The 24,000-nt window shown below is 42.5% G+C and overlaps 1 protein-coding gene across 7 annotated transcripts in view; it reads right to left on the reverse strand.

Annotated features, from left to right (window-relative positions):
* LOC138953604 (uncharacterized) overlaps positions 1-24,000 on the reverse strand; it is a 313,259-nt gene that overhangs the window by 151,466 nt on the left and 137,793 nt on the right. The window contains exon 2 of one of the 7 annotated variants that reach the window (XM_070325467.1): positions 22,189-22,312. The exons of the other annotated variants lie outside the window; for them this stretch is intronic. The gene's annotated coding sequence lies outside the window, so the exon portion shown is untranslated. The remainder of the gene's footprint in view (positions 1-22,188; positions 22,313-24,000) is intronic. 7 annotated transcript variants of the gene reach the window in all.

Raw genomic sequence — 24,000 nt, forward strand, 5'->3', positions numbered from 1 at the left:
CTTCTATTCTCCCTTCGCGCGAGAACGGGAAACCGAGACGCCACGGCGATGAATAGTCTCGGCGAGAGGTTAGTAAACCTCTCAACACCTTTCCAAGCTATTTTGACAAAAACTCAATGAACTAGGGTGTCAAAAAATTACGGACTGTTGCCGAAGCACAATTGAAAGGGAAATAGTGTAGCGCTTGGCTCCAAACATGCCAACAAATGGGAAATATTTGCTTTTTGCCCCGCGTAGAGGCTCGCTCAATGCTTCGATTGTGAAACGTTGGGACGGGTGGCTGGTACGAACGACGAATCAATTTCATTCTCAGAGGGGAGGCTATCTGCCGGTATTGTCGACAGGGGGCGTAACTTTGCGGATTAAAATCGCTAACGCTTGACTCGGTGTGGATTAGACTTGTGACAGCTACTTACTTTTTGTGTGTCGTTGGTTCGTTTGTGATTAGAACGTTACTTCTGTTCATTATGCGTTGTTCATAAGAAGTTTGCTTTGTCTCGGAGACAAAGAAGAATAAACAAGCAGGGGCGGATCAGTTCATTTTATTGGGGGGGGGGGGGGGTGTTCCCAAAGTATATTGTGAAGACCGCCGCGATATAACCTTGAACGGTTGAAAACGACGTAATACCAAATAAATAAATAAAATAAAATATTGTGAAGATATGGGTGCGAAGCGCCGAGTCGACGGCGCGTAGCGCCTAGCTTGCTAGGGGGGTCCGGGGGCATGCCCCCCCGGAACATTTTGAAAAAAAGGATGCAAAATGGTGCAATCTGGTGCATTCTGAGGATGATCATTACCCTGACAAGTCGCGTAAGGCGAAATTATTACATTTAGTCAAGCTGTGGAACTCACAGAATGAAACTGAACGCACTGCATTCTTTCACAATGACCGTAGTCCGCCGCTCGTGCAAAAGGCAGTGAAAGTGACGAGCCTGTACATGTTTAGCGCGGTAGCGGTTGTGCTGTGCTGCATAGCACGCTTTACTGTACCTCTCTTCGTTTTAACTTTCTGAGCGTGTTTTTAATCCAAACATATCATATCTATATGGTTTTGGAATCAGGAACCGACAAGGAATAAGTTTTTAAAACGATTTCGGAAATTTAATTTTAATCATAATTTTTATATTTTTATTTTTCAGAGCTTGTTTTTAATCCGAATATAACATATTTATATGTTTTTGGAATCAGAACATGATGAAGAATAAAATAAAAGTAATTTTGGATCGTTTTATAAAAAAATGATTTTAATTACAATTTTCAGATTTTTAATGACCAAAGTCATTAATTAATTTGTAAGCCTACATGCTCAAATGCAATACCAAAGTCCGGCCTTCGTCGAAGATTGTTTGGCCAAAATTTCAATCAATTTGATTGAAAAATGAAGGTGTGACAGTGCCGCCTCAACTTTTACAAAAAGCCGGATATGACGTCATAAAAGACATTTATCGAAAAAATGAAAAAACTTCTGGGGATATCATACCCAGAAACTCTCATGTAAAATTTCATAAAGATCGGTACAGTAGTTTACTCTGAATCGCTCTACACACACACACGCACAGACACACATACACCACGACCCTCGTCTCGATTCCCCCCTCTTTGTTAAAACATTTAGTCATAACTTGACTAAATGTAAAAAGAAACTGAACACAGATTTCTGTGCCACTACTATTACTACTAAAATTTTTGAAAATGTGTATATCGATATGTACCAAATTCTCCATAGACGGAAGCACGTTCGCACTGAACAACTGTCACTACATGCGGAGAAGGACAAAACCAGACGAGATGACGTATTATAAGCCCTGGGACTTCCTCATAATAACAAAAAGATATTCAAAAAGTGAACGGGGTATGACGTGTGAGCTGTTCCCCACCTCTATCTTCTTTGAAACTTGTATTATATAGGCAATCAAAAACACTGACGAAACTAACAAATGAATACATCCACAAATACGTCCATGACATATCGTCCATCGATAGCATACATACACACGCACAGACACCCACTTACACTTAAAAAATGCATAAATCAATTGATCTTTAACAGAAAATGAGTAAATAAAAGCACTTTTAACGAGACAATTTTACACACAGATACCATATGTTTGTTATCACTTATTTATTGATTGATCAAACGGGCACGCTGCATTTGAGGCGTCTTCCCAAACATAAAATAATTTTAAAAAAGACCATAAATGAGTGAAAATAACAAAAAATCACGCAGAAGCAAAAATGTAATTAGGAATCCACTATGTTTGAACGCATGCGCATGCAAGTCTTTTAGCAGTGTTTTGCGATGATGCATTGAAACATTATATTCAAAACTATACATTCTTTTGGCGATTTGTTTACCAGAGGTAATTGGAATCAATTGCTTATGGACTGAGTTGAGCAAGGGCAGTTTAAATGTCACCTTATAATGTGTACCAACATTTCGTAAATTGCGCATTCTTAAAAAAATATTGTTTACCACTGCGAAAACTGTAAGTGAAAGGGATAATTCATGAAGCAAACCTACTATTCTATAAAACTGTGTTTAATACCAGGGGCAAAATTATCTTTAAACATTAGCCTAGACTGAACTTAAAGTACAAGGTATAGACTGTAATTCACTCCAACCCAAGAAACGGTTCGCCTTCCAGGCATAGGTTATTTCCAGAACTTAGAGTACAAGGTACAGACTGTAATTCTCTCCAACCCAAGGAACGGTACGCCTTCCAGGTATAGGTTCATTTCCAGAACTTAAAGTACAAGGTACAGACTGTAATTCTCTCCAACCCAAGGAACGGTACGCCTTCCAGGTATATGCTCATTTCCAGAACTTAAAGTACAAGGTATAGACTGTAATTCTCTCCAACCCAAGGTACGGTACGAGTTCCAGGCATAGGCTCAGTTCCTGAACTTAAAGTACATAACAATTCATTACACTGTATATCACGTGCCGTCATTCCATTCTTTCCATACCATCCTGAAGAAGGCAGTTACATGCCGAAATATTGATTTAAACGTATCTAACCTGGTTACTGGTGTGTTTTTACATTTAGTCAAGTTTTGACTAAATGTTTTAACATCGAGGGGGAATCGAAACGAGGGTCGTGGTGTATGTGTGTGCGTGTGTGCGTGCGTGTGTGCGTGCGTGCGTGCGTGCGTGTAGAGCGATTCAGACCAAACTACTGGACCGATCTTTATGAAATTTGACATGAGAGTTCCTGGGTATGATATCCCCGAACGTTTTTTTTCTTTTTTTGATAAATGTCTTTGATGACGTCATATCCGGCTTTTCGTGAAAGTTGAGGCGGCACTGTCACGCTCTCATTTTTCAACCAAATTGGTTGAAATTTTGATCAAGTAGTCTTCGACAAAGCCCGGACTTCGGTATTGCATTTCAGCTTGGTGGCTTAAAAATTAATTAATGACTTTGGTCATTAAAAATCTGAAAATTGTAAAAAAAATTATTTTTTTCTAAAACGATCCAAATTTACGTTCATCTTATTTTCCATCATTTGCTGATTCCAAAAACATATAAATATGTTATATTCGGATTAAAAACAAGCTCTGAAAATTAAATATATAAAAATTAGTATCAAAATTAAATTTTTGAAATCAATTTAAAAGCACTTTCATCTTATTCCTTGTCGGTTCCTGATTCCAAAAACATATAGATATGATATGTTTGGATTAAAAACACGCTCAGAAAGTTAAAACAAAGAGAGGTACAGAAAAGCGTGCTATCCTTCTCAGCGCAAGTACTACCCCGCTCTTCCTGTCAATTTCACTGCCTTTGCCGTGCGCGGTGGACTGACGATGCTACGAGTATACGGTCTTGCTGCGTTGCATTGCGCTCAGTTTCATTCTGTGAGTTCGACAGCTACTTGACTAAATGTTGTATTTTCGCCTTACGCGACTTGTCTTTTTACTTAAAGTACAAGGTATAGACTGTAATTCTCTCCAACCCAAGGTACGGTACGTTTTCCAGGTATAGGTTCTTTTCCAGAACTTAGAGTACAAGGTATAGACTGTAATTCTCTCCAACCCAAGGTACGGTACGCCTTCCAGGCCTATAGGCTCAGTTCCTGTCTTCAACATGGTGCTTTGCGCGTGCAGTGCTTATGTTGCAAATAAACACACATATCCTGTTTAGGACCAGAGGAGATTGACAAGAGTTTGTGCCATGTTTGACACGCCATTTGCATATGGAGCGCCACAAATAAATATCTGAGGCCCAATACCTATATCTATGGATAGCATCTGATGGATTTGTGTTCACCATTTGTTCGTTCATGGGCTGAAACTCCCACGGCTTTTACGTGTATGACCGTTTTTACCCCGCCATTTAGGCAGCCATACGCCGCTTTCGGAGTAAGCATGCTGGGTATTTTCGTGTTTCTATAACCCACCGAACTCTGACATGGATTACAGGATCTTTTTCGTGCGCACTTGGTCTTGTGCTTGCGTGTACACACGGGGGTGTTCGGACACCGAGGAGAGTCTGCACACAAAGTTGACTCTGAGAAATAAATCTCTCGCCGAACGTGGGGACGAACTCACGCTGACAGCGGCCAACTGGATACAAATCCAGCGCGCTACCGACTGAGCTACATCCCCGCCCTATGGATTTGTTTAAATCTCAATGAGAAATAATAGTAATCAATATGTAAATGTGTCAGTAATTGGCTGATTCTTGTGGGAACGTTGACAGCATGTCTTCGTGTGAAAAACTACTTACAGACAACTAGCATTATTACAGAATTCATTTATGTAATTTCAAAGTCGATTTGCTGATCATGCCTCTTGGCTTTTACGGATGTAAATCACCTTTACATATTTCTGGAAATCTTTCAACGCACACAGTAAGCAGTACTTAGAATATCTTTGGCATAGTCAGAATGTTTTTGTTTTGTTTTCTTAAATCAATCAATCAATATGAAGCTTATATCGCGCGTATTCCGTGGGTACAGTTCTAAGCGCAGGGATTTATTTATTTTTTATTTTTTATTTTTTATTTGTATGCAATTTATATCGCGCACATATTCAAGGCGCAGGGATTTATTTATGCCGTGTGAGATGGATTTTTTTTACACAATACATCACGCATTCACATCGGCCAGCAGATCGCAGCCATTTCGGCGCATATCCTACTTTTCACGGCCTATTATTCCAAGTCACACGGGTATTTTGGTGGACATTTTTATCTATGCCTATACAATTTTGCCAGGAAAGACCCTTTTGTCAATCGTGGGATCTTTAACGTGCACACCCCAATGTAGTGTACACGAAGGGACCTCGGTTTTTCGTCTCATCCGAAAGACTAATTGTGAACTTATAATTATATTCCTTCACTGCGCACTCACTACACTAACACTTGTAAGAAAACAAAAGGATTTATCTGTGACATCCTAATTCCCCTCTCTCAATGTGTTTGTTTTTAACACAAACACAGACAAAAGTAACAAACATGAAACAGAAAAGGTACAAAAAAGACGCTGAAGAACAAGAGCAAAATAAACATTCTTACCAAGAAGAGACCGAGATCGGATTGCAGAAATTAAAACCTGGTGTATCAACAAACGTTGGGGACACAGTACCTTCTTCTTCTTTTCTTATCTTTCTCTGTCTATCTGTCTGTCTGTCTGTCTCTGTATGACTATCTGTGTGTGTTTGTGAGTGTGTTTGTGTGTGTTTGTGTGTGTGTGTGTGTGTATGTGTGTGTGTGTGTGTGTCTCTCTCTCTCTCTCTCTCTCTCTCTCTCTCTCTCTCTCTCTCTCTCTCTCTCTCTTGTAATTTGTCAGCATTTCAGCGGCTTTGTTTTGTCAGTGCGACGGTTTGTCTGAAAGCATTTGGGTGGCAGGTTTCTGCGTATGTCGGGGATAGAACAAGGAACACACACGAACACAGCATCATCTTCCCGCAGTCCACTCTTTCCCTGACACTCTTGCTTTTCTTGTCGGCCTAATGGTACGTGTCACTTATTTACACGTCGTTGTAACCAACGGCTTGATTCTTTTTTTGTACGAGACAGAGGCGCTCACAAAAACAGAGCGATGGCCGACTAGCGCGCAGAGAGAGAGAGAGAGAGAGAGAGAGAGAGAGAGAGAGAGAGAGAGAGAGAGAGAGAGAGAGAGAGTGAGAGAGAGCGAGAGAGAGAGTGAGAGAGAGAGCGAGAGAGAGAGACAGAGACAGAGACAGAGACAGAGAGACAGAGAGAGACAGAGAGAGAGAGAGAGAGAGAGAGTGTGTGTGTGTGTGTGTGTGTGTGTGTGTGTGTGTGTGTGTGTTTGTGCGCGCGTGCCATTACCGAGTGTGATTTGTCAGTTCGACTTATTCGGCATTACAATCATAACATTGGATTTCTGTCGTTTAACGTAACCGCAATTGTTGACAGAAAAAAAACATACACAAAATCCCACTAAGCACCCAAAAAAAGACAATTATAACTACTTGAAGAAAGAATTTCAAATATGGTAGATGTCACAACACCAACTTTTCAAGACCTGCATGCACTCCTTGGGGGACCTTTTCAGACAACAAATTATGAACCAGAAATTGCCCTCAGTAAAAACGAAAAAGCCAAGAAAACAAATTCGCCCACGCATCTTTGATGTAACAATTTCCTCGACCACACGCAAACAGGCGGCCCATGATTAAAGCTGAACAAATGAGGCGCACGCAATGGGTTGTGGGAGTACATAGTCTTTAACAGGAAGTGACGTGACAGCTTGCTTAATGGCTTTCAAGATGGCGGTAAACACAGCGACTTTGGTCGGGAGTAAACAGTTTACCGCGTCCGTCCGGCCGACTTGTTTTGAAAGGAGCGGGATGAAAAGTTGTGCATTTTTGCGAGGATCCGTTTCGAATTGAGCCCGCCGACGACGAACCTTTGTTTTACAACAGTGGTAAATAAACCGCGGAGCACGTGCGCAAGCAAGCAATAGCTATTTTGCTCGTGTCGGGGCAAGTTTTTGGCTGCCACTGTCAAACACTTGAGGTATGTTATACAGCAAGCCTCGGACCCTTGTGCTGTTCTCACGACCTGTTTCCCGTTCTATAACCTGCCCTGACTCTTTGCATCCCTATATACCCCCACCTCCTTCCCAACACCCGGACTTCTACTTCAAGACTTTTCCGGTGGATGTGGGGGGGGGGGGGGGATAAGGGTTTGTGGTAGATATTAGCAGTTGCTTTTTTGTTTCTACACATCAGTTATGTTTGTTTGTTTGTTCTGAGTTTAAGAGGGGTATCCGACTTCATTTCCTGTAAGAGGGAATGATCGAGCGAGTCTGCTAGCGAGAGATAGAGAGAGTGTGGGGGGAGTGGATAATTCAATTTAAGTTTAGTCCTGCATCAGTGTTCCATTTTTGTGTGCAGCTTTGGAGTATTTCAATCATGCTGCCTGATTCATTCAAGTTTTAAAGCCTACATGATACTGATCGTACATTAAAGAAAAGAATATCCCATGCTCGAGCTTCCAGTATGTGTATTTGTTTGTTTGTTTGCTTAACGCCCAGCCGACCACGAAGGGCCATATCAGGGCGGTCCAGTATGTGTATGGGACATCTCCATCTCTTTGGGTGAACCATTCTTACTGTATGAATGCAAGGGATACGAGAAAATGTAAGTCAGATATTCTTAAAATAGACATTCTTTCGACAGTTGATGCAGGAAGTGTCGAAACCATACCGAAACTCCCACGTCTTTCAAACGGACAAGTTCAATCAACCAATTAAGAAGCAAATCAACCTACAGTCACTGACTCACAGGTCTTGAAGTGCAAGTGACATGATCTGACCATGTGTCCATCACGGAAACACAACAGCAACAAACCAACAGTCCACACAATATTTAAACGTCCAGCCGCCCCCTCAGTCGGAATGTTAAATAACCCGAGCCGAACCCATACAAGAAAATGTTATATCAGAAAAATCTTCAACATGCTCCGCTGCAGTTTCTCTCTCTTCTGTTATGCTCCTGACTGTTCTGATTTCAAAAACGACTTGAACTTTATCTCAAAATTGAGTTAAACCCTAACTCAAAGCGCTGTTCTTTCTGTGAAAAAAGGATGGACGGGAAAAGTAATGTCTGAAAGAAAAGTGCAGATAAGACATCCACATTCAGACAGGGTTCGTCTCTTGACTGGTTAACCCAAAACCAATACCAGCGCCGTGCCTCTAACCATTATAGCAATAAACACGACAGCGATGCTTAGAGGCACGACCTAATTGAGCAGAGTGCGGCGAAGGTGCTGCCAATTCGCCCGACACTGGTGAGGTTTTTGTGTAAATAAACATCACTAGATGCACCTCCCCCGCCGAATGCCAGTTGTTAGAAAAACTTGCAGGTGTGCAAGCTACGGGCGTGTAAATAGCACCTCGGCAAATACCTTGGTGACAGAGAACATGAAAGTATTTAGTGGGGTTTGGCTAATCGAGAAGAGCAGAAGCTGCAGATCAATAATGACAGATATTTCAGCTAATTGGTTTGTTTTAGTTCCTCAGAATATGTGTCTATTTTTGCAACAGACCACGTAGTCAATCCAAAAGTTACAAATGTAAGCCATTTTTAAACGACAACACAAGATTTTAGATTTTTTTCGCGTCAGTACCTAGGGTCTGCTCTTTTCTGATCTTCCTTCAAATATTCTCTGTGTCAAGTTATGAAAACTCGGCATGTAAGCCTAGTTATGTGCGCATTGGATGAGGTGTCCAAACAATTCGCTGTGTCTCTTTTAAAGTGCTTTCTTTCGTATTGGTATTCTAATGGACGTGCACATAATCACAATCTCGAAACGATTGAATAGACTTAATTGACCAGGAGACCTTTTCCATCTTCGTTGGTCTTTGTGTGTGTGTGTCTCTGTGTGTGTATGTGCGTGCGTGTGTGTTTGTGTATGCGCGCGCGTGTGTGTGTGCATGTGTGTGTTTGAGTGTGTGTTTGCATGTTAGATTTTAGCACTTGCATATTCTCCTACTGCACAGTTGTAGCTATATTCAACGTTTGTTTGTTTGTTTGTTTGTTTTCTTGCGTTTTGTTTGGTCGTTGATGTTAGTTACGTCAACAAAACGGCCTTGCTAATCTTGTTATTCAGTTATTTTCACTGATTTTTACATAAGTTTTCGCCTGCCGACCTCGGTCCCACGCTCCTCGCTCCCCTAAAAAGCGGGAAAAAAAGGAGGAGAATCGAATAAACACGGGTACTGGTAGTAGGGCGAATAGAACAAAGTTAGGATTTTGTGCCGGATGAAGAACATAAATTATTATTTTTGTTGATAAGTGCATAATTATGTTCCCACGTCTATTTAATGTAGGTCACCATGTGAACGTGCTGTGCGCTGACCTACTTGGAAAGCAAGTGGAACGGAGAGGCGGCAGTAAATCAGAGACATTTATATCACGACTACAACCCAGAATACAACTTCTGCAAACAGGAAAGCCTAGTTCTGTGATTCTGACCTATCTATTCAAACACAATTTTTTTTTGTTATAAAATACTGAACGAATTAATTAGTTACCTTACTGGAAAAGTATTGAAAACACACTTAGAAAGAAAGTTTTTTTTTTAAATTCAAAGAGGACAGAAACGAACAAAAATTGCAGCGTGTTGTCCGCTTGCAACGGATTCTCAATCGTTCCAGTTACAATTTCAGTTCCGCTACTAAATGAAAGCATACAGGCCCGTGCGCGCCACTCCAAAGTTTTGAGTTCGGATTCAAAGCGAGTGGGGTTAATTCTGTCTAGCTTGCACAACACAATGTAAACACACAGTGCCTGCCGCTGCCTTTCGTTTCCGCTTCTGCCTCTGATAGTCATCAGACAACTCCAGCCCTCTAGTGAAAAGGAAGAAAGTCTTGAAAGGCAAATACTGCACAACAACTAAAACAAACTGAAATGAGGAGTTTAGATACCCCCGGTGATAGATAGGTTTCAAACGGAGCAATAGGGTGTGAGGGTAGGGAGTGGTGGTGACGAGGTTTCTGGGAAACAAAGGGGGTGGGGGTGAGTCGGATAGAAAAAGCGGGAGATGGAGAAAAAAAATGGAGAACTGGATTGCTGATTCATTTATGGAAGGAAATGATTCTAACAAATAACTAACAGATGTATGGAAGTACATAATAGATTTGAAAGAATACAGTAGCATAAGAACTAAAAAATAGAAAAATGAATTAGTAAGAGTTCGAAAAAATCATGTAAAAAGAAACCAGAATTACAAGAAATAAAACAGACAAGATTGAAGAGAAATACGTACACGTACACGACACGAAAAACAAATAATACAAAAAATAAAAGTACAGAACAGATCACAAAGACATTCAGGCGTTTTGTTTTATTCACAGAGTCTGCACAGATTATAACAAAAGAAAGACAGTGTCACCGACCACGTGCACAACACACAAAACACAGAGAGAGAGAGAGAGGGAGAGGGAGAGAGAGAGAGACAGAGAGAGAGAGAGAGAGACAGAGAGACAGAGAGAGAGACAGAGAGAGAGAGACAGAGAGAGAGACAGAGAGAGAGGGAGAGAGAGAGAGAGAGAGGGAGGAAGAGAGAGAGAGGGGGAAGAGAGAGAGAGAGAGAGAGAGAGAGAGAGAGAGAGAGAGAGAGGGGGAGGAAGAGAGACAGAGATTACGGTGAGCGAGAAGCAGGGCCCAAGAGGGGCAGGGAGGGGGGATAGAAGGGGGTAGGTCAGTACAGAAAGTGGAGGAAGGGAGAGAGAGAGGTGGGGGCAAGAGGAACGCGGAAGTGAGATGGTTAAAGACCAAAAAAAGACACACACAACAAAAACCTGAAAAGACAGAAAGATATAAAGGCAGGCAAACAGACAGAAAACCAGACAGAAAAACAAACACACACTTCAAGACAGAAACCGCTACAGAGAGGAAAATCTGAAGACGTCGTCATTTCCCCAAGTTGTGCAGGATGAAAATGTTTCCTTCCTATATTCCTTTCATGTTTTCGTTTTCGTTCTATCATTGTCGTCTGCTGTTTACCTTTCTTTGAATCGCGTCTTTCCTCCCGCGCCGCAGCTCAGCGGATCCGATAAACACAACACCGGCCCGCAAAAGGCGGAAGTGTGATCTGAAATCAAAGTGAGGCTGGAGTCGTCACTTCCTGCCGATTATGATTTTGCTCTACCTTCCTGTGGCCTGTGTATTCCTTTGCTTTATCGTGTTGTCGGTGCCATCTTTCTCATCGTCTGCATCTTTTTCTACAGTGTGTCAGCTTCCTCTCCGATTTGCCCGCGGAAGCGACGGTTACTTTGCAGACACATGAAACAAGTAGAATACAAGCACAGGAGGTTGTAATTCTTGTCTCGGCGTTTCTGTGTTATTTCCGCTTGCTTCAAAGATCTGTGACTCGTTTGGGGTTCTGTGTGTGTGTGTGTGTGTGTGTGTGTGTGTGTGTGTGTGTGTGTGTGTGTGTGTGTGTGTGTGTGAGTGTGAGTATGTGTGTGTGTGTGTGTGTGAGTGAGTGTGAGTGTGTGTGTGTGTGTGTATGTGCGTGTGTGTGTGTGTGTGCCTGCCTTGCCTGCATGCCTGCCTGCCTATCTGTCTTTGTCTGTGTCTGTTTGTGTTGGTCTCTGTTCGTATCTCTGCCTGTCGAAAAGGCAGGTGATTGTGTTTGGTTGTTACGTTTCTTAATGTCGCATTTAAGTCAATTATTATGGGTAGTTTTGTCAGAGCTACCTTTTGCCGGGTCGCTCTGGCAAATTTCTTTCATTAACTGGAACTCTATAAGTTGCCATGGAAACGCTGGCATGTAATGTCTTAATTTTCCGGTCGATGAGCCTCTTCATCATGAATCTCATTGTCCGCGATGACACACTCAAACAAAACGGTGTCCATGGGCGACAACTATGGAGGTCAAAGGGAGATAACTACATAGATTAACTGAAACAGCTAGTTATCTGCCCAGTACAATATTTTGCCCCTTGGGCGGTCATTGGTAGCATTGGGTGACAACTTAGCCGAAGTGATTGCAGTTTCTGGAAGTGTTTGCTAGTTAAATAAGCTGTGAGCATATTAATCCATTCATGTTATCTTTGTTTTGGGGGAGATTAAAAGAATTGAAACAAAACGGTAAAAAACTGCAGTTTGAATGGCATAATGGCACACGCGATCTTAACTTCCAGAGTGAGAACAAAAGTTTTCCAAAAGTTAACACTCCGTAAAGCTTGGGGAATAAAATAAGATAAAAAAAAGTGAAAAAACTGCACACGGGTAAGAATTGTTTCCATGATCTTTCTGAACGTGTAGATAACAAACGTATAGATCTATAAGTTAGGAATTAAAAATACAAGACAGAAGGGGGTGGAGGTGGGGGGGGGGCAGAACTCATTGAAGCTTAATCTTCACATTATATCAATCTCTACATCTCTTTGCAAAGAAGCTTTTACGCATATAGTTGTAGAATATTCCCACAAGCATCGTATATATTTACCAACACAATTTTCGCCAAAATCCCCCACCATCTCCCCCACAAGCCATACCATGTACGAACATCTCTAGCAGCGAGTGATTGTTTTCCAAGCCGGTCATACACACAATCTCTTCCAGCGTAAAGACGACGAACGACTGACGCGAGGTGACGAGAGGCGGAGTGGCAAGTGGTCATTTTCCCCCTTGTTCCCCCCGATGGCCGACACCGCAGTGGTCAACGAGGCGTGAAAGGAGGACACGCTGGACAAAGGCCGGACACGCCAGGCTCTAAGGAGGTGGAAGGACATCGTTGACATGTGGTCATCCCTTTTTCACGTCGTGTATTACTGCTATTAGTTCATACAAAGCCTGTCTACTTAATACGATACAGTTCGTGATTGTTTTTATGCCGTGTGTGTGTGTGTGTGAAACCGTAGAAATGATGGTTTATGTCACACAGGCCAGTGAGCTGAAATGGTTATTCGATAGCAGTGTGTGAAACCGCAAGCAGCTTTGCTACTTATACTGTCTGGCATAAGAACGTTATGATACTGTTTGTCAAAAGTATAGTTTTGAAGTTGCGTGTACCATGGATGTGTTGGTGATTTATATCAATTACAGATGCTCTTGTGCTTTATTACAAAACAAAATAGAAAGGTTTCATGGTTTTGAACGTAGATAAGAGAAGAGGAGAGAGGAGACGTTTGGTCACGAGACGACAAGAGACGAGCAGATAACACCGATAAGAGGAAATGAAAATAAAAGAGAGGAGGAGAAACGTGGAGAGAAAGAGAAGAAAAGAAAAGAGAATTGATCGAAGAGAAGAGAAGAAAAGGAAAGAAAGAAAAGAGGAGACGGAAAAGAAAAGAGGAGAAGAGAGGACAGGAGAGAAGAGAAGAGAAGGAAACAAAGGAGAAGACAAGAATAGAGTAAATGAAAACAAAACAAAAACAACGAAAACAAAATAGAGGACACAGGAGTAAGTAGTAGGCAAGAGGAGATGCGAAGGGAAGGGAGAAGCAGAGCGTAGGACAGAAAATAGTAAAACAAGAATGATCAAACCAGGAAAGAAAAGGCCAATAAAGAATAAGTAATAATAGAAGTAGGTGGTCCTTGATTTATAACATTGTCTGACCTCTAAGAGAGTGGCATTTATTATTCATATTTAATTTAATTTTAATTGTTGGTTATGTCTTTAAAACTTGTTTCTGTCTCCAAAAACTGAGAGAGAGAGAGAGAGAGAGAGAGAGAGAGAGAGAGAGAGAGAGAGAGAGAGAGAGAGAGAGAGAGAGAGAGAGAGAGAGAGAGGCTTTGAGAGTTTATTGTCCTCAGCTTTAAAAGCCCTTTAGACAAGGGAAATGATTTAAAGAAGAAATAAACATAACCATCTCTGCAAACAACATCCACACACACACTCTCTGAAAGAGAGAGAGAGAGAGAGAGAGAGAGAGAGAGAGAGAGAGAGAGAGAGAGAGAGAGAGAGAGAGACTCAGACTCAGACTCAGACTCAGACTCAGAACTTTATTACAAAAGGATAAAGGTGTTAGGCAAAGCCTATTCTTCCAACCTGTCCTTTATACAACACATAAAGACAGACGCCCATTAAAAATATAAATTCAATCATATAAAATACAGAAATACATTGTATGGAATGCAACACAATGTGCATTTAAGGAATTACATGAGGAGAACTCAAAAATTACAAAATTACACTGACATAGTTATACCTTTCATTTGGGAATAAAGTTGCTCCGATCAGCTACACATCTGTTAACACTAGTACAAAATGTTTAACAAAATAACAATCGAACAAGACATTTCATTCACGAATGATGTGTGAACGTGACTGTCTCTTAAACATTTTCACTGAAGTTGCATTTCTTATCTGTTGGGGGAAGTTGTTCCAGAGAAACGCTCCCGAGAAGGCTAAGCTCGATTTGTCAGAGGTCTATGCGAGGTATAGGAGGGATGAGTTTTTGTGACCCATATTTTTTTGTGGCATGTTTGAAATGTGATTGCAAATATTTAGGACAGTCGTCATTTAGAATTGTATACATGAATTTAGAGAGAGAGAGAGAGAGAGAGAGAGAGAGAGAGAGAGAGAGAGAGAGAGAGAGAGAGAGAGGCGTTGAGAGTTTATTGTCCTCAGCTTTAAAAGCCCTTTAGACAAGGGAATATAATTTACAGAAGAAATAAACATAACCATCTCTGCAAACAACATCTCTGAAAGAGAGAGAGAGAGAGAGAGAGAGAGAGAGAGAGAGAGAGAGAGAGAGAGAGAGGGAGGGAGGAAAAGATGGAGGGACGGGGGAATAGAGTGCCGTGCATCACTATGTGTTGCCTACCTATGTAATAATGATTAGTAGTAGTATCATCATCATGTGCGTATTTGTCTGCCTGTCACCTTATTCAACAACCCCCACGCCTGTCTGTCCAATTCGTCTGTCAGTGGCAAAAGAAATGAGACGCCATCACAGTCACCAGAACTACAGAAAGGTGCTGGCATGTGACACCAACCCCGTGTCTCAAAACCCAAAGCCCAGCGCTTAGCGAGCAGGGGTGGCCAGTGATTACTTATGCCCAATAACTCAGATAATTCGGCCCCCACATTTACTCCATTCAGAGACGGCAAGGCCAATCGTGCAATCATCCATCGCTATCACGGACCTTGTTATGGGGCTTGATCTTGTTAGACCACCAATTTCGGACATTGCGATGACCGGCAGTTGGAAGCGACGTCCACTTTGGACACATTCGGCTCAGCGCGGACACGACGCCGATCGTGGTTGTTGGGCGACACTTGCTCTTTACAACTTGGAGCGAAAACTCAGCGAGTGTTGTGTTTATACGGGCGTCAGTATTTAGACAGACGAGTAGCCGTGACATAACACTTGTTAGTTTACATCTGAGCGGAACTTTCACGCTGGCTAGGTGACTTTACGGTTGGTCTCTGCGCCGTGGTTTGCTTTAGGGGTGGTTTACCCGGAGTTTTCTTTACGTTACGGACAACAATGGCAACCAAGGCCCTCTTCGGCTCGTCAGTTTCCGCTTCTGCGGTCTTGGAGCCTTTCCCCCCTTGTCCGTGTGTTTTGAGGAGATGTAGCCTATAAAAACACTCCCCCCGCATTGTTTGTTTAGAAAGCGAGCAGAGGTGTGTTGCCCTATCCCCAGTTGAGCCTGTTTCAATGGAACTCTTCCAGATGGACACTCTCGGAGAGGAGTTGCGCTGTATGCTTGTGGACATGCTTGACACAGAGAAGCCTCTCAACAACAGCCTTGTGGCCCGACCTTGTGTTAGGGGCAACACAGCGTTGTTGTGCTACCGATTGGTTTACTAACTTTCAATTTTCTGTTGGGGTATCGGACTACTCTGAAAGCTATTCGGAACCAGTGTCACTGGTAACAGTAAATAAAGGGATTGTGGTGTTTGTGAATGGAGAAGTGCGTCCTTTAGTCTTCGCCACAAATAGCGCGATTATAATCTGGTCTTCAAAGCTATTCGGCGGCATCTTTTTATCGGCATACTTTTCCAGATTTACCTATAAGCGCCTATTTTCGAACGCTGTTTCAATACTGACATAATGACTTATTCCAGACGAAACCGAAGTGAAGGTGAAAAATGGGTAGGGGTGGGTGTTGTGTGTGTGTGTGTGTGTGTGTGTGTGTGTGTGTGTGGGGGGGGGGTGGCAGAGAAGACTTTACGGAATTTACGGGTGTTTCTATAACTTTGTTCGCGAACTTTTTCTCTCGTTCATTTCCCTTGATCTTTCGTTTCCCATAGGTTGCTCAACTGTTCTGGAAATAAATGCATGATTAAATACGGTAAAATAAAATTCTGACGACAGCAATGGTTTTTTTGTAACACCCGATCCCCCCTTTTGTTTTTTTTACTTTCCGCCTTAAATCCTCTCAGAACAGACAACTGTACACAGTGGTTTTTTTTCTCCATCAGATATATATATTATATATATGCACACAACATTGATATCCTAACAAACTAAGCTAACATATCAGAATAAAGAACTTACAACAGCACCGCTTCTTCAGCACACTTTCACATACCATCTGTTCTTGCACAACTGGCAAGGATATAATTATAATGTTTGAAAATGAAAAAGGATTTAACAGTATCCTCGTTAATATCAGACTTTCACCAGTGTCAAACCATCCCAGAGTAAGTTAATAACACAGGCCTCAGTCCAATACACGAACTTCCCTGAAGACGAAACAGTCATCAATAAAAGTGTGTCAGCGCCAGGCACAGACAGGAAGCACGTCCACCACGTAATACACAATTGTTAGCCAATCGCGGGCAATTGTTTGTTAATTGTTAGTTGATTGTTAGTCAACGACACGAGTAAACTTGTCAGGATGCCAGACTCGGGCAAACAAATGATCGTGCTGACAGTTCCGGGGGAAAGATGGAAGGCATGCTTCAAGGTGTAATGATACAATCTCGGCCACTGCACGAAGCAACAAACACAGACAGATCACCATCTCAGACATAATTATGTTTATCTGCACTGGCTTTAATTCTCAGAAGCTTCAGAAAACATTCGCAGAATTCGTAGAACTGTGTGGTACAAATTCGTGGTACTTGTGCGTGGTACCGTAGTAAGAATACGTGGTACTGTAGTAAGTACGAATTCGTCTAAGTTTTGTATGAAACCAACACAATGTTAAAAGTGCCTTTTCAATCCATTTTCTGCATTGCTGACTTTTTATACTGATTAAAATATTGTCGTAACAAAACTGTGACTCTGGCTGGGTCTTTGGTTTCATTGGAAATAAGACATTCTCTGTACTAGCTGTGTTTATGTTTGTCGGAATAATGTGCTTGTTCAATGGGTTAATTAGGCCGGAAGTATACCTCCCGGATGGACATGTTTTTGGGTAAAAAATTGGCTATGACTCTCTACCTCTTGTGTTTCTCATTCATTTCTCTATCTTCATCCTTGCCCTTCTCCCTCCCTGTATCCATGTTCTCTCAGTTTTTTCTCTCTCTCCGGTTCGTAGTCCATCCCGATCTTTTTTTTCATCCGTGCAACACCCCCTCTCTCTTCACCCCTACGACTCATCATCTTCACTTGACGATTCCTGCCCCCAAACAACAAAAGCGTGGCATCCATCAGTCAGTAGTCAGTGTACTTGTCGCTGTAAAGAAGACCACTAAATCACGACTAGGGTGGCACCACACTCTCTCCTCCAGAGAACAAATCTCATCTCACTCTCGCGCCCCTCTCGAGAACACCGTAGGGAGGTAAGGAGGGGTGGGCAGAAAGCAAATTAACCCTCTCGCTGCTAGCAACAACACCAAGGTGTTTGGACACAGCGGCATCGCCTGTCACTGACCCTGTCAGGGCCTCTCAGGGAGCGGCTATTATCTCACCTTCCCCGCTGAGCCTCTCCGCGGCGTCCGGGACAGGGAGTCTTCATTATTGCCACTGTGGGGCCCTGCTGGGGGGCGGGCTGGGGTCATTAGTTATTACGTCTGTCGGACTCTTGGAGAGGCGGGCCCCGAGAGGGACCTCCTGCCACGAGCTGTCGTCTGCTTGTAAACCGTTAGCGATTCCATTAGCGGCGTCAAACACTCGTACTGTTTTGTTTGGATTTGATCCCGAGTTGAGTAAAACTTTGTCACTTTCGAGTACGAGTGAAGAGACAGAAAAGAAATCTGAGCCTCTTTCTTTTCTTCGTTCTGATAACTGAGAAATATCAACGTTCGAAACGTTCTCCTCCTTTCAGAATCACTGGCACTGAACAATACTTTTTGCTTTTGTGCCCTGTTGGCGTAAAATCTGCCCTATACAGTCAGTGAGAATATAATAACGGTCGGAAATGGCGGAGAGGGGGGGGGGGGGGGGCAGTTTGGCAAAATAAAGTTCAGATACATTTGTCACCTCCCTACACACATTTAGTAACTGAACTCGACTTTTCTTGGAATTATCTGGAACGTTTAGATGTGTAAATAGAAGCCATTAGGAGAACTCTTCAAAACCCATCCATTTACTAATGCGGCGAAGCCATTTTCAAACGGCGAAGTTCCAAGACTTTAATTTAAAGCCAACTCTACAAACATACACTTAAAACACACGAAATTCGCAGACAAACTCATGAACATCGGTTCTTGCATTGAGACCATTTCTCATTTTCCAAACCATTGGTGTCAACAAGCCATAAGGAGAGGGGGGACCACCAGCACAGAACAACCCAACAAGGGAGGTGATTATCGCTGCTCAACAGGAGTTCTCTCCTCCTGTCTGTCACGACACACACAACTATGGCAACCTGTTGACATCGCGAGCTACTCTGACAGCGAAAGTGGTTTGTTCGATGGAAACTTTCATTAGCTTGTAGATTGTTAATCTGCTAAATAGTGTTTGAGGTCATTTCATGTGTTATTCTTGCTTCACAGTATAAGGAAGAATTGGAGAGACGGTGAAAAGTGGACGTTTAGTGGGACATTTTGAGTTAGAGTGTTGATAGTATCTTACAAATCAGACTGATAATGTCCTCGCGACAATATTCTCTATGGATGGAATGGGGAGTATGCAACACCGTGTGGTCCATATAACTGAGATTTGTTCTCTTCATTGAAAATTATGTCTCTGTGAGCAAATTAAGGCATTTATTTTCGTTTGATTTTAGTGGGGAAAAGGTATTGATCACAGGAAACTTTGACTGATTTATATGAGCATACACGTGTAACCGTGTGCCGAAACACTACGATCACCTCGGGAAGCGAAGTGCAATCAAACAGGATTGAAAATGTTAGGGCTAATTTCTTAGCCCTATAAAAACTGTTATGCAAACCCGAAGGTTTCCATGAACATACAGACAATCGGAAACCACCAGACCCCATCACAAACAGAACTCTACAAACCACAGGTGTTGACTTTAAAGGCCAACAACTCGGGTGCAGAGTCCGTTGCGAAAGGAGCGGTAGCCTCCCCTGTCACACACGTGTTTTCGTGTGTGTTGTTTTATACAGAAAACAAAATAATCTGTATGGATATGAACGAAAAATCATAAGCTATATACAATTTTGATTTCGAAGCAGACGGATACAGGTCATTGTTAAAACTCTATCATAATATCTCTCAGTAATTTTCGCGAAACGTTTTTAAATATGAAACAGAGAACGGAATGCTTCACACATAAATGTATCTGTAAAACATAAAACTGTCAACAGACCACCATAGAACCTGCGTTTTTACAAGGGAGTACGCTACACAGCCGGACCATGGCTAGTTCTTATGATCAGAAAACAATCTAACACTCACATCCTTGACACAGTGTTTGCTTCCTCGCCCCAAACAAACAAATTCTATCCATATTCTCCCAGTGCCTTGTTTGCTATCTTGTCAACTAGAGGAATCCCACATCAGAACTAACCCGCCCACCCCACGACGCCTCGCAAATTTATTGTCACTTGGCACAATAGTGTCTATCCTCAGTATACAGTAGTCGTTGATGTTAATAATGTCCAAGCGTCACCCACCGTGCGACCACCACTCCAGACCTTCGTGACGTCAAACGCTAGTGTTGGTGACCGAGACTTAGTGAAAACACTTGAGAGGTTTCGACGTTAAACGACGAGATTGTTGTTCGTGTTTGGGTGGCCGAGATGGTCTGCCAAGACTGACTGAAAACAAATTAACTGATTTCATCTGGGAGAGGGAGTGGAGTGGTGTGATAATATGGGAGTGGGAGGGGTGGGATGTCTGGCAACACAAAACAGACAGAAGAGCGTGTTTACACATCTATCAGAACTGAGGGAATGACAAACAATACAAACACGAGAAGGACGCCAGAGGACGAGGAGCGGACCAAGAGGAGCGGACCAAGAGGAGCGGACCAAGAGGAGCGGACCAAGAGGAGCGGACCACGAGGAGCGGACCACGAGGAGCGGACCACGAGGAGCGGACCAAGAGGAGCGGACCAAGAGGAGCGGACCAAGAGGAGCGGACCAAGAGGAGCGGACCAAGAGGAGCGGACCAAGAGGAGCGGACCAAGAGGAGCGGACCAAGAGGAGCTTCACGTTGACAACGAGGAGCAAATCATTGTTAGCACACAATGTTCAACTCAAAGCATAGGACTGAGAAGATAGGTTTGTAGAAAAACAAGCGTATAAAACCGAAGACACCCCCCCCCCCCCCCGACACCCCCCACACACGCACACACTTCATTCCTTGGAGCACACAAGACAGAAACAGGCAAAGTAGTAGAGACATGCAGACGGACGGAGAGGCCGACAGACGAGCAGACAGACAGCCCACAGACACACGCGCGCACACATGCACTAACAAATAGACACACTAGCTGGATCAGTCAGTCATGGTCAGTTTCCACCCACTTTTTCTCATGCACTAACGCTTAAAAGGTTAAGCGAAGGAAAACCGATTGAACTGCTTCCAAACTGACAGATAAGAAAAATGCAACGATTTAATCCTCACTATACTACAACTCCCCACATAAATGATAGAGTCAGGGTTAACGGGGGGTCTGAAGGAGAGGCTACCCGTCCCGTCAACACAAAACGATACAAAAGATGTGTTTACACACTGTCACACGCTCGTCACCAGTAACTGTTTGCATGTAGAGATGTTGGTTTTTCTTGCCCCCACCAGCTGATGACGAAGTGTCTTCACCAAGAAAATCCAAGCGAAAGAATTGGCATTGTCCATTTTCTGTTGCGCCTCATGCGGGTATACTCTAGCGAAAAAACGAGTGTCGTTTTTCTGTTTACCTTTCACCTGTCAAACTGTGGGGGATCATGAGCTGTGCTAATAGGTGTTGTCAGAGGAAGTGTATTTCAGATCGTCAGTGTGTTTTCACAGGATTCGCCACAGACAATGGGAAATGTAGGGGTCGAATTCGCACTCTTTGAAAAACAACAATATCATACAGTGGTACCTCAGTTCTATGTGAAGCCCCTCCGATGACAAGCTACCTCTCAATAAGGGGCAACTTTGTCTATCATCTTTCCCAAAAGTATACCTGTGATCACAGACCACACACAATGTGGGACCACAAGCGTGCCCTCCCCTTGTTCCCCTGCGTGAAGACTAAAGCCTAGGTCCCACTATCGTATCACGAATATTTTGGTGAACCACAACGAGTTACCACGATTTTGCCACAACGCTGTTTGCCACGAGTGATTGCGAAAAATTGGCCGAACAAGAACAAAGTAATACAACCCACAACGACCTCGACAATATTTTTCCACGAATCCCAAATCGTTGTAATTCGCCGTCAAAATTCGTCACAGTGGGACCAAGGCTTTAAGTCTTAACCTGACCAGAGAGCACTACTTCAGATACAAAACTCTACTATATAATGAGAGAATCTGTGAAAATGAACTCTTTCAAAAATTAACAGTTTACTAACCGAGCACTTTAAATCAAATTATAAATGCTTTTATGATTTAATTACTGTCGATTTCTTCTTTCCTGTTTAAAAGGTAGGCCCTATGTGTTTGCATTCAAATCATGTTAGTTCATTCATGTTAAGCACATTCGTTATTTGTTAATTCTCTTAAAAATATGTTTCCCTATTTTAGGCGAAGGCTGGATGCAAACAAAGTATGATTATGCTTATTCTATTACCCTCTGAAAATAAAGATGTATCATATCATTTATTATCATCTCATCTGTGCGTGTGTGTGTGTGTGTGTGTGTGTGTGCGTGTGTGTGTGTGTGTGTGTGTGTGTGTGTGTGTGTGTGTGTGTGTGTGTGTGTGTTAGAAATACCCACAATGCAAGAGTAGCTAATTACCTGGTCTTAGTTCATCCGTGGCGAGTATTGGCGCGCACGCGTCGTCACACTGCACTGAACTTGTCACCACTATAACCTTGTGCACACAGCTTGCACTCACATTCCCTCAGCGCCAAGAGTACAACTGCAAAGTTTCAAATGGAGACTTTCTTTCGACACAAACAAACAGCGACACGTAGCACTTCGTATATATATGAGCACTAGACGACGAATAGTTTTGAAACACTCTCGATTTTTTTGTATGTGGATTTGTCGTTGTTGTTCTTTCGTGTGTGCTTTACTCGCTCGTAAACGAAATGTTCCGGTTGTGTTCGCGTCATGGAAACAGTATCATTTGAAAAAGACAACTGCTGCTATTTAAAATGTGTAAATCATGCAGAGGGCATTCAGTGTGTCTGTTGAGATTTCTTAGGCAGTAAGACATTGTTCTTTTGTTTGTCACGTGGTCTAACACCGTCTTCAGTTAGTTTGACGAAATAGCGTAAGAAATTCTAAGGGGGCGGAGGGGAGGGGAGGGGGGGGGGGGGGGAGTGGTACACTCTTTTCTCCCTTTTTTCTATCTCTTTCTCTATCCCGATTTCTTTTTTTCTTTCTGTCATTTTCGAGTAATTTTCCAAATCACTCAATTCCCACCCTTGGTACTGAAAAACACTCGAGACAGAATGATGTGTTTTCAAGTGTCATGCAGCACTCTTCATGTCTTCTTTCCTCTCCCCCTTGGCTGTTCTTTCTTCTTCTTCTTTTGATTAGACACTCGTGTATAAAGCATTTTTTTTATGTTGCATAATATTGGTTTGCTCATTTAATAAGCATATATATATAAACAGTTTTTTCTCCAATTTGGTGTGTGTGTGTGTGTGTGTGTGTGTGTGTGTGTGTGTGTGTGTGTGTGTGTGTGTGTGTGTGTGTGTGCGTGTGTGTGTGTGTGTGAGTGCGTGCGTGCGTGCGTGCGTGTGTGTGTAGAAAGACGAGAGAAAGGGAATTTTTTTGTATATATGTAAACTTGTACATGTCGACGTGCACTGACTTTTTCGTCTTTATAAAACAATTTTACGAACATTCCAAATGATTTTATATCAAGGTGGTCTGAGAAATAATAAAAGAAATAAACATCAATCAATCAATCAATCAATGCCCGTCACTCCTGTCAGGGTATGGGCCGCCAACAACAGCTCTCCAGAGTCCTCTGTCCTGGGCAGAGAAATAAACATGCACAGAAATAAAGAATAAAAGACACAACGACGATCAAGCAACCAACCAAACAGCAATTCTCAACGCTCTAAATCATACATTCACTTTAAAAACAAAACCTTTATCTCACTTTTGTTTGCCAACCAAATAATAAACAGTTATAATTTCTTATTTTTGTTTGTACAGTTGCGTCTATGTGTGTGAGTCTATCTGCCTGTTTGTTCTTTTCTGACTTTCGTAACTGTGTGCAATAATCACGAATGTGTTCGAAAATGTGATCAATCTTTTGATCAATATTCTTATTAGCCTGCGGATCAGCAAACTTAGAGCTTCCCCTAAAAATTGCCTGCAACCTTCCAGAACTGCAGATGACAGGAAACGGAAGTGAACCTGGTTTTCACACTGCGCATGCTTGTCGAAAATCATCTCGCGCTAAGTCCGCGCGTGCCGGCTTCTGTCTGGCGGTCTCGCGGGAAGAATTCCGATGCCGAGATAATGCGAGATCGTCGGAGCAAATAAACACAGCGTCCCTCGCTCGCGAAAAGAAAGATGAAACTTTAAAAGCGACAACTTTTGCCAGTGACATTATGCAGCCGAGTCTGTTTTATGGCCCAGTGTTTG

The sequence above is a fragment of the Littorina saxatilis genome, linkage group LG17 (genome assembly GCF_037325665.1).
Source record: "Littorina saxatilis isolate snail1 linkage group LG17, US_GU_Lsax_2.0, whole genome shotgun sequence".
NCBI lineage: Eukaryota > Metazoa > Mollusca > Gastropoda > Littorinimorpha > Littorinidae > Littorina > Littorina saxatilis.